Source organism: Sminthopsis crassicaudata, chromosome 6 (genome assembly GCF_048593235.1).
Source record: "Sminthopsis crassicaudata isolate SCR6 chromosome 6, ASM4859323v1, whole genome shotgun sequence".
Lineage (NCBI taxonomy): Eukaryota > Metazoa > Chordata > Mammalia > Dasyuromorphia > Dasyuridae > Sminthopsis > Sminthopsis crassicaudata.
This window is the reverse complement of record NC_133622.1, coordinates 208,627,541-208,638,281: the sequence shown is the minus strand read 5'-3', so window position 1 is coordinate 208,638,281 and position 10,741 is coordinate 208,627,541. Positions and strand designations below refer to the sequence as shown.

The following is a 10,741-nucleotide window of genomic DNA, read 5'->3' as shown; positions in this document are numbered from 1 at the left end:
AATCTTATAGAGGGTGGAGGCTCCTATTGCTATAAAAGCTAGATAATCAAGGTGATTGTAAAAGTACATGCAAAATCTTATTAATTTCTGGATTGAGCACCACTCTGACCTGTATTAGAGAGACTAGACTGGGTTCCCAGTGCTTTAAAAGAGAAAGAAAAAAAAAAGGAGAATTTTTCTCCCACTCTAATCAATCATCTGAGCCACTAGTAAGTATTTGCAATTATTCAAGGAGAGAGAATGTAGGGAATATGGAATATTAAGAAGAGGAAAGGAATCTTCCTATGGAGTAAAATCTGCCAATGAGATCACTGGAATGCCATGTCCACCTTGTTCTTCCTCCTCTCCACCTGTGATCACATGACAGAATTTTGAGGAGGACTATGTTCTGATCGCAGAATTCTATTTTAAGAGCCTTTCCCCACTTTGGTTAGGTTATACCATATAATTTAATAGAAAAATCCTTGTACATTGGAAAGAATACTGGGCTTGGAATCAGCAGACTTGGATTCAAGAACTGACTTTGATTCCATGGTATTGAAGACAGATCATTCTCTGGGTTGCTTTTTCATTATTTGTAAAAAATACATGCTTCCATGTTGCATAGTGTTATAAAAGAACCATAGCTACGGTGTAATTGGGAACAATTATTATTGTGAAATAATATCATAAATCATAGCATTTTAGTTAAAAAAAACATTTATTAAAAACATATTATTATATGCCTGGAATTATGCTAGTATGAGAGTATAAAAATAAAGGCAAAACATATTATCTGTTCTCAAGGAGGCCATAGTCTAATAGCTGTACATTGGGAAATGTCAATCTTCAAGTTCAAACTGTCATTTTATTGATAAGGAACTTGATGTTCAGAAAACTTATATAACATTTTCAGAATCAGGTTGTTCTTTTGTCATGGTTGTTCATCCTTTGTTTTGGAAGAGGATCAGTTACATCATGGGGTGATATCAATTAGTATGCTTGTGAATTGGATTTAAGTGAGGCAAAATTGCACAAAGTTACCAGCTTCACTCTTTTTTTTTTTCAGAGCTATGGAAGCCCAACGGCAAGACAAAAGTCTTGGGCAATGACCCAATATGCATTGGATGACCTTGGGGGTTTTTTATGTCTGACTAAGCTCTAAGCTTTCCAGAACTGCCACTTCAGGTGCCTGCATGGCCACTGGTACAAATTGTTCTTATCAGCCCATCTTGCCAGGGGGAACAATAGGTTTGAAGCTCATTGGTTACCCTCAAGCTGGTCGAGACTATCTGCTGAGATAGCTGCTGTACATGGTATAGCTATAATAATAATAAGGGAGTCTCCTTTTACTAGTTCAAATCTGCTCTCAGGTATTTATTAGCTGTTTAACCCTAGGCAAGTCACTAAAACCTATTTCCCTCAGTCATATATGTAATAAATAATAAAACTGGAATTTGAAAATAGATTCTTTAAATTCAGTGCATTTCTGCCTATACAATGCAATTCAACCTTTCCAATTTTATTATACTGTGGAAATATGATTTTTCTGTAAAAGTTACAAGAGTCAATATTTCTCAAATATTTCAATTCTCGACACCTTTAAAGATCAGGAAAATGTAATAGACAGAGTATACCTAGATTTTAGTAAGGTTTTTGGCAAAGCTTCTCATGGTATCTTCATGGACAAGATGGAGAGATATGGTCAGTTCAGTTAGGTAGATTTGGAATTCAGCGAAAGAATAGACCTGAACACTAAAGATTGATAGACCAGTGTCAAGACAAAGGAAGGTCTCTAGTAAAGTGTCTCCATTAATTTATTTTTAATATATTTTATTTATTTCATTAAATATTTTCCAATCACATGAAAAAAATTTAACTCTTTTTTTTTTTGAGTTCCAAATTTTTTTCCCTCTCACCCTTTCCCTACTCTTTGAGAAGACAAGTAGTATGCTATCAATTATACATGAGAAGTCATGTAAATCATAATTTCATATCAGCCATGTTACAAAAGAAAACACACAAAAACTCCCAAGAAAAGTTTTGTTTTAAAGCTATGTTTCAATCTCCACTCAGAGTTCACCAATTCTGTGTGTGTGTGTGTGTGTGTGTGTGTGTGTGTGTGTGTGTGTGTGTGTCTATATCTCTCTGTGTCTCTGTTTCTGGGTCACTGTCTCTTTAGAAATAAACAGCATTTTTCCTCAGGGGTACTTTGGAATAGTATTCATCAGATTAGTCAAGTCTTTCACAATTGATCACACTTACAGTAATTTAGATGAAAGAACAGGTGACAGTAATCAAATTTGCAAATGATGCTAATCTAGGAAAGAGATAATAAATTGGGGTAATAATATTAGTATAGCAAAAGGTCTGTACAAGTTAAAACAATAGACAAAACAGAACAAGAAGATAAAGGAAAGCATTTATTAATCATTTACTATCTGCCAGGGAATTGTGCTTTGGGATAGGGATAGGGAGTGACTTTATGATGTGCCTTATTTCTGTGCTTACTAGGAAATTATTTCTATATTAAAACAAAAAAATCAATAAAGTAAAAATGAAAGAAAACAAAATACTGCTATTGTGTTAAAACACACACACACACACACACACACACAGTACAAGATTGGGAGATATCTCGAGTTCATGTGGTGGGGATATGGTTATTTCAATGAACTGCAAGCTGAAATAAGGCAACTGAGCAAAATGATATGTAAAAAAAAGTAATTTAAAGGGTTCTTTTTGGTTGTCCTTAAAGAGGTATAATGTTGAGATAAATGAAGAATACTTTATTTAATCTGACCTGACCTGACCACATAAAGAAGTGTTTTATTCAGGTCTGAATGGCAAAATCTAGGAAGGATATTAACAAACTTATTAAGGCATACTACACTGAGTGTACCAAAATGGAGATAAAACTGATAATCATGCATTTGCTTAAATGAGCTGGAAATATTTAATTCTTTGGAGGAGATTTAGGAGGACCATGTTGGCTGCCTTCAAGCATTTAAAAGGCTATCATGTAGAAAAGGGATTTCTTTAGTTCCAAAGAAACTAATTATTCACGAGAAATGGAAGTTGCAAAGAAGCCAATTTTGGCTAGCTGCAAAGAGAAATTTCACAAGTTAGAGCTGTTCAAAAATGACTCCCCTGGAGGTAATGAATGGGTTCCACTTCATTGGAGGTCTTCATTAGAGCCAGGTGATATTTGCCCAACTATATCTTGAACTACATAGCCTTTGAGATTTTTCCATCTTTGGTTCTATGAAATATAACAAGTATCTTGACAGTTTGGGTTTACTTTTAGAATCTGCTACTTTCTAATTTATATGTAATGGTTAGCATCTTGGGGGGAGAAAAAAAAAAGAAACATACATAATAACTTTATATGTTAAAAAGGACTTTATAGATTTTCAGTTTCATGTGTAATCATCTTTTTTATTATGTTATATCACAGAAATACTTGTTTTATTCCATAAATAAATAAAATAAAAATTTTAAATAAATAAAATAAATAAATAAAAAATAAATTTAAAAATTGTATTTTAATTATTTTCTAGTCAGAATATTGGTTGATACAACTGAATGACGATGGGATTGCAGGGTGAATGTGCAGTCAGTAGATAAATAGCATTGATCAGTCGATCAATAAACATTTATTAAGCATTAAATATATGCCAGGCACTATGCTAAGTGACTCTGGAAGAACTCACAGTCCAATTTGGGGATATAGCATGCAAACAACTATGCACAAACAAGGTATATACAAGATAAATTTAAAATAAAGAGAAGGCAGTATAATGAAAGAGGACTGAAAAAGGCTTCCTGTAGAAGGTAGGTTTTTTGTGGGAACTTAAAGAAGGAAAGTCAGAAGGTAGAAATGAAATGAACACAGAGAACTGCAGGATTGGGCATTGCAGGACTGTGAAAATGTCCAGAGCCAAGATGAGATAAGTTTTATGCTTTTGATACAGCTAAAAAGCCAGCATCAGTGTATCTTAAAGTGTATAGGGGGTAGGGGTGGGGTGTAGAGGATAAAAATACTGGAACAGCAAAGTGGGGGATAGATTACAAAGGATTTTGAATGCCAGAGGATTTTTATATTTGAACTGGAAATGATAGGAAGCTACTAAAATTTATTAGATAGGGAAGTGCCATGGTCAGACATATTTTAGGAAAATACTTCTTGCAGTGGAATGAAGGGTAGGCCATGGTGAGGTTGCTTATTTCTACTCTAGTGGGAATTTCAGGAGATGCTACTTCATTGTGGGCTCAGAGATGGTGAAAAGGAAGAATTCCCTTTTGTTCTTTTGGTCTGACCTTTGAGACAGATTTAAATTTCCGAAAGGTTGGCTCATTTACAAATGAGAATGCTGCAACTGGGCAACATGACAAAAAAAAAAAATAGATAAAGGAATTTTTTTTGGCTGTCATTGTAGAGGTATAGATGTTGTTGTTGTTTTTTTTAATAGGTTAAACATATGCAATTCTTCTAAACAAATTTCCATATTCGTCATTCTACAAAAGAAAAATCAGATCAAAAAGTGAAAGGAAAAAAAATGAGGAAAAACCAAGCAAACAACACTTATAAAGCCATTCCCCAACTGATGGGCATCGACTCAATTTCCAGCTCCTTGCCACTGCAAAAAGGGCTGCTATAAACACTTTTGCACATGTAGGTCCTTTTCCCTTTGTTATGATCTCTTTGGGATATAGGCCCAGTAGAGACACTGCTGGATCAAAAGATGGGCACAGATTGATAGCCTTTTGGGCATAGTTCCAAATTCCTCTTCAGAATGATTGGATTAATTCACAACTTTACCAACAATATATCAGTGTTCCAGTTTTCCCACATCCCCTCCAACAATTATTATTATCTTTTCCTGTCATCTTAGCCAATTTGAGAGGTGTGAAATGGTATCTCAGAGTTGTCTTAATTTGCATTTCTCTAATCAATAGTGATTTAGAGAATTTTTTCATATAACTAGAAATGGCTTTTATTTCATGTTCTGAAAATTGTCTTCACGTGCTTTGAGCATTTATCAATGGAGGAATGGCTTATATTCTTATACATTTGAGTCATTTCTCTATATATTTTAGAAATGAAGCCTTTTATCAGAAACATTGGATTGTTACGGGAGCCACCTGCCAGTGGCTGCTGAGGATCTAATTCTGACCATCAGAATAGATCCCTTACTGTGAGAGGATGATAACGATACAAGGATCCTGAGAGGCAGGTGCATTATCTGACCTCTCCTCTCCCCCCTTGCCTCCAATTTATTTCATTCCCAATTCACAAGCAACATTTGAGTCAGTAAAGTCTGATTTGCAATTCCTTCAAGTGTTATGATTGACAGCTGTGGGGGCTTTTTCGGAGAATCCATCTGCCCTTTCACACTTAGGTGTGGTCCTTAACACTGGGTATAAAAATTTTCCCCCATCTTTCTGCTTCTCTACAGGGATAGTGTTGACAACCAGTAAAGTATCCTTTGATCTAATCTGATCTGATCATATTGGAGATTTAGAAAAATTCTGTTTATTTTGATATGAGAGGATTACTGCCGGGCTAGGCTGTCTTTGTTCTTTCATGGAACTAATCCATTATTTGGCTTATTCTCTAGCCCTGTCCTGGCTTGGATATAGCATTGAAGAGATTATGGATATTCCCCAAAAAGACTGGTCTGAAGAAAAATGACGTTGGCCAAGACTATCCTTGTTGATTCATACTTCCTTTTCTGCCAAGTGACTGTTCATAGGATTACCGATTTAGAATTGGAAGGAATATCAGAAGTCATCTAGTTTAATGTCCTCAATTTACAGATGAAAAAGGTAATGCACAGGAATGTCTAAGTAAGCATCAAAGGTAAGATCATTTGATTCCAGAATCAGTAAAGTTTTTACTGTGATAGAACATGCCCCAATTGAGTATATTCCCACAGTGGGAAATATCCTTGGGATTTTATGATTTCAAAAACACCCCAGACTCCTTCTCTTCCAATAATACACATCATAACAAGGTCCCTTCACCCTTGTTGTCAGCTTCCAGAGAGTGACTTTATTGATGACCATTCTGGATCAGGAAGGAGATCGTTAGGTAATGGCTGCCTGGCAATGACCCTGCCTCTTTAGTGCACTCTTTGTTCCTTGTAGAAATAGCCTTGCTTACCCAGTATGTTCATTTGAACCCATCTCATTTTTGCAAAGGCTACCCTCAAATGCAGAACCACAAAAAGACAGAATAAAACAATTTTCTAGCCCAAGACAACATAGAAGGATAGCAGGAAAGGTCCATTGAGCAGGATAAGAAAGAAGTGCAGTCCAGCACAGACCAGGACACAGCAGGTCTCAGGGCAATTGAATCAGTGTCAGCAATGGTGGTCTTTAGACCTCTCAGCCCACGGACAATAAAGAGATCAGACAATAGGTTAAAGGGAATTTTACCAGGTCCCTTTGCTGACATCAAGAGTGCTCGTAGTAACTCACCTTGGAAGAACCCCAAACTTAAAAGTTCCCAGAATTACCTATGAAAATAACTGCATAATAAAGAATTGTTCTTCTTTTTTAAAAAATTAGATCCAAAAGAAAATGATATACCCACTCAGTTGAAAATCTACTTTACTATATGGGAAAACAGAAAGGGAAGGGAGTAAAAGAAATGAGGAAGAGCCAAGAGAAGTCATTTTGGAGAAGATAAAAGTCAGAAGAAAAACACTTTTGAGTAGACAAGGTAAAGGGAGAGAAGAAGTTAGAAGGAAATAGGATGGAGGGAAATACATAGTTGATAATCATTACTGTGAAAAAAAATTTTACACTGAGTCCCTCTAATAAACACTTCATTTCTCAAACATAAAAATTTGAGTCAAATTTATAGAAATAAGAGACTTTTTCACTTCATGGATAGTCAAGGGTTATGAACAGGTAATTTTTAGACAAAGTCATAAAGGCTACCTAAAATATCATGAAAAAGATGTTTTCCAATTTGGAACTATGCCCAAAGGACTACTAAACTGTGCATACTCTGATCTAGCAGTATTCCAAAGAGATCATAAAAGAGGGGAAAGGACCCACATATGCAAAAATGTTTGTAGCAGCTTTTTTTGTGGTGGCAAGGAACTGGAAATTGAGTGGATGCCCCTCAGTTAGGGAATGGCTAAATAAGTTATGGCATATGAATGTAATGAAATTATTGTACTACAAAAAAATGATGCATAAGTTGATTTCAGAAAAAAAACTTACATGAACTGATGCCAAATGAAGTGAGCAGAACCACTTGTTGTACACAACAAGATTGTATGATGATCAATTGTGATGGACTTGGCTCTTTTTAACAATGACATGATTCAAGACAATTCCAATAGACTTGTACTGGAAAGTGCCATCTGCATCCATAGAGAGAGAACTATGGAGATTGAATGGGGATCAAAGCATAGTATTTTCACTTTCTTTCTTGTGGTTTTTTTTCACTTTTGATCTGATTTTTCTTCTGTAGCATGATGAATGTGGAAATAGGTTTAGAAAAATTGCACGTTTAACCTATAGCAGATTGCTTGCTGTCTTGAGGAAGCAGGAGGGAAAAAGACAGGAAGAAAAATTTGGAACACAAAGTTTTGCAAAGATTAATGTTGAAAATTATCTTTGCATATATTTGAAAAACTAAAATATTAAAAAAAAATTTAATTAAAAAAAAAGAAAAAGATGCTCTAAGTCACTGGTGATAAGAGAAATTAAAATAATCCTGAGCTATTACCTCACATCTGTCAGATTGGCTGATATGATAGAAAAAGAAAATGATAAATTTTGGAAAGGATGTGGGAAAATTAAAATACTAATGTATTATTGGTGAAGTTATGAAATTATTCAATCATACTATAGAGCAATTTGGAACTTGTGCCCAAAGGACTATAAAAATGCATACCCTTTGACTAAGTGATATCTAGGTTTGTATCCCAAAGAGATTTTTTTAAAAGGAAAAAAATCTGTATGACATACAAAAATATGCATAGCAATTCTTTTAGTTGTAGCAAAAAATTGGAGATTTAGGAGATGTCCATCATTTGGGGAATGGTTGAGCAAGTTATTGTATATGATTGTTATGGAATACTGTTGTGCTTTAGGAAATGAACAGGATATTTTCAGAAAAAAATTGGAAAGACTTACATGAACTGATCCAAAGTGAAATGAGCAGAACCAGGAGAACATTATACACAGTAATAACAATATTGTATGATGATCTACTTATGAATAACTTAGTTATTCTTAGCAATGCAATGATTCCAAGATAATTCTATAAGAGTTATGATGGAAAAAAAAGGGATAAGTGAGGAAGAGGGATAAAGAGGAATGCCCTGGGAGAAAGGGAAAGGGAGAGGAAGAATGGGAGAAAGAAATTTTAAAAAATATAAAAGAAGCCATTAATTGTCCAGTTATGTCTAGTCATGACCAAACAATAGATGGAGATAGGGCCTAGACCTAATTTTATTTCACTTAAAGAAATTTCCTCTACAATGCAGGTTGATACCCTTTCTGCAATTTATAATCTTAGAGAGCTGCTTAGAGCATGGAGAAATTAAATGACTTGCCCAGGCGACATATGGTCAATATGTGTCAGAAATTAGTATTAACATGTCTTACTGATCTTGAAGCCAGCTCTCTGTGCTCTGTTTGCAGGGTATTGGATCAAAAATGGATGTGATTTTTCTCCCAGTGAGCTGAATTATTTTTTTAAGCTACCATTTGATTTTGCTTTATTACACAGCTTGAATGTTCTACAAAAAGCACTTTCTAGACAACAACTCTGTGACATAACTATCATACCTATTTTATAGATAAACAAAATGGATTTCAGAGAAGTGAAATAACAACCCAAGATTGTTCAACTCATAAGTATCAGAGAGCAGATTTGATTTCAAGTCTTTAGAGTCTTGAGTCCAGGGCTCTGAAAATTACCTGTGACCCCATTATAGGTGCTGAAAGAATATATTGAGCAAGACACTTGGTCTCTTGCATTTGTATGTAATTTGTTTTCTCTTCAAAAGTGTTTACAAAACACACAGAGTGTGATATTGCATCTTTTTTTAAAATCCTGTATTGTTTAGTGACTAATGGAAAATGGATACCTTTTGCTGATCCCCCCTCTAAAAAATCAAGTTACCAACCAATCTACTTGGAAAAACATTTACAGTTGAAAGATTTTAAGCAAGGTTTTTTTCGTACAGACTAAGAGATCTGCAGTTTCATCATAATCAAGTCATCTTTCACTGCTTCCTTAGCTCCTCTAAAATTATCTTCCAATCTGCAGAGATTGCACAAAAGTATGAGACTCTGACCTTGAGAAATTTTGTAACCAGCAGAAACAAGGAGGTATCCATGCTGAATTGCCAGACCTTGTCCCGTGCAGAAATTTTTTCAGTCTTTTCTTTTCCATCACCGGTCTCCCTAATTTCTGCATTTCCAAGCTTGGGTTCTCCCTTCATCTGTTTTCCCCTATAGAAGGCTCATCCTTTTCTAGCTCAGTGCTATCCCTCCTCTGCCCCACTTCATCCCAGGTAATTTTTATATTTGACTGTCACATTGTGTTTTATGGGGCACCTGTCATATATAGTTCATGGTTCAACTTCCTTTCATGTCATCACTGGGTTTCTTTCTCATAGTTCTCTTCAATGAAAAGAGCAGCAATGTCTCAATCCCTAAGGACCTTTACTCCTACTCATAGACATGTACAGAATGTGGAGCAAATGTGCAGTGCAAACCACCCTGTGCGGTTCTATTCTGCCATTGAACCCATTCTTTTCTCACATAATCACTCCCCCCCTACCAGACCCTTAGTCCCTTCTCTTTTCCCAGTCGAGCCTGACTATACCTATTTGTAATATAGGTTTTCTTTCTCTTTTTTTCTCAATTGATCAAAGAAGGGAGAGGGGAAAAAAAGGATCTGAAAGTAAAATTTAATTGTAAAATTGCTAGAAAAAAAAAAAGAGAAAAAGCAGAAGATATGATGGACAAAGGAAAAAAAATGGAGGAATTACTGTAACTCAAGGCTTTCCAATCAATGAATCATCTCCATTTAACAGATGGGAAAATGATATTCAAGGTCTCTAGTGAATAATAGAGCCACAGCTTAAAGGAAGTGAAATAAGGATTTTGAGCTTGAAGGGAACCTTCAATGTTCAAGACTTACACTTTAGCAGGAGGCCCAGAGAGGTGGAGTGATTTGCCCAAAGTTCACATTGTTGGATTTGTTTTTCTGGGAGGTCTTGGGGGAGAAGAGATAGAATTCAGGTAGCTAGGCAGCAAAATGGAGAGTGTCTCTTCCTGAGCTCAAATCTGGCTTCAGACATTTACACCTGAGTAACCTTGGACAAGTCAGTTTAACCCTTTTTACCTCAGTTTTCTCATCTATGAAATGAGCTGGACAAGGAAATGGCAAACTACAAACAAAAGGCTTGGCAATTGTCAATGCTTCAAAATTACCCATGCATATATCTGGTAAATAAAAACTATAATTAAAAAAAGGCTTGTTAAATTGATTTGATATAATAACATTTGTACTTCCAAGTTCAAGGGATATCATGGAAAAAGCATTTTGTAAACTTTGGGTTAAACCACCCAAAGTGGTCCCACTAGACACTTGGATGGCAAGCCTAGCTCCATACCAGTGAACTCTTCTTGCTCATGTAAAGTTTAAAAAGAGGTAGAAGGCAGGTCACTAATTATTTCAAGTGAAAAAAAGAGACTGGGGGAGGGTTGCTCTGTGAATGAAGAA

At 35.4% G+C, this 10,741-nt stretch overlaps 1 long non-coding RNA gene across 1 annotated transcript in view; it reads right to left on the bottom strand.

The window, feature by feature from the left end:
• Positions 1-10,257, bottom strand: part of LOC141547986 (uncharacterized) — a 106,517-nt gene extending 96,260 nt beyond the window's left edge. Inside the window, exon 1 of the long non-coding RNA XR_012483714.1 lies at positions 10,157-10,257. This is a non-coding gene — a long non-coding RNA (uncharacterized LOC141547986). The remainder of the gene's footprint in view (positions 1-10,156) is intronic.
• Positions 10,258-10,741: the final 484 nt, after the last annotated feature.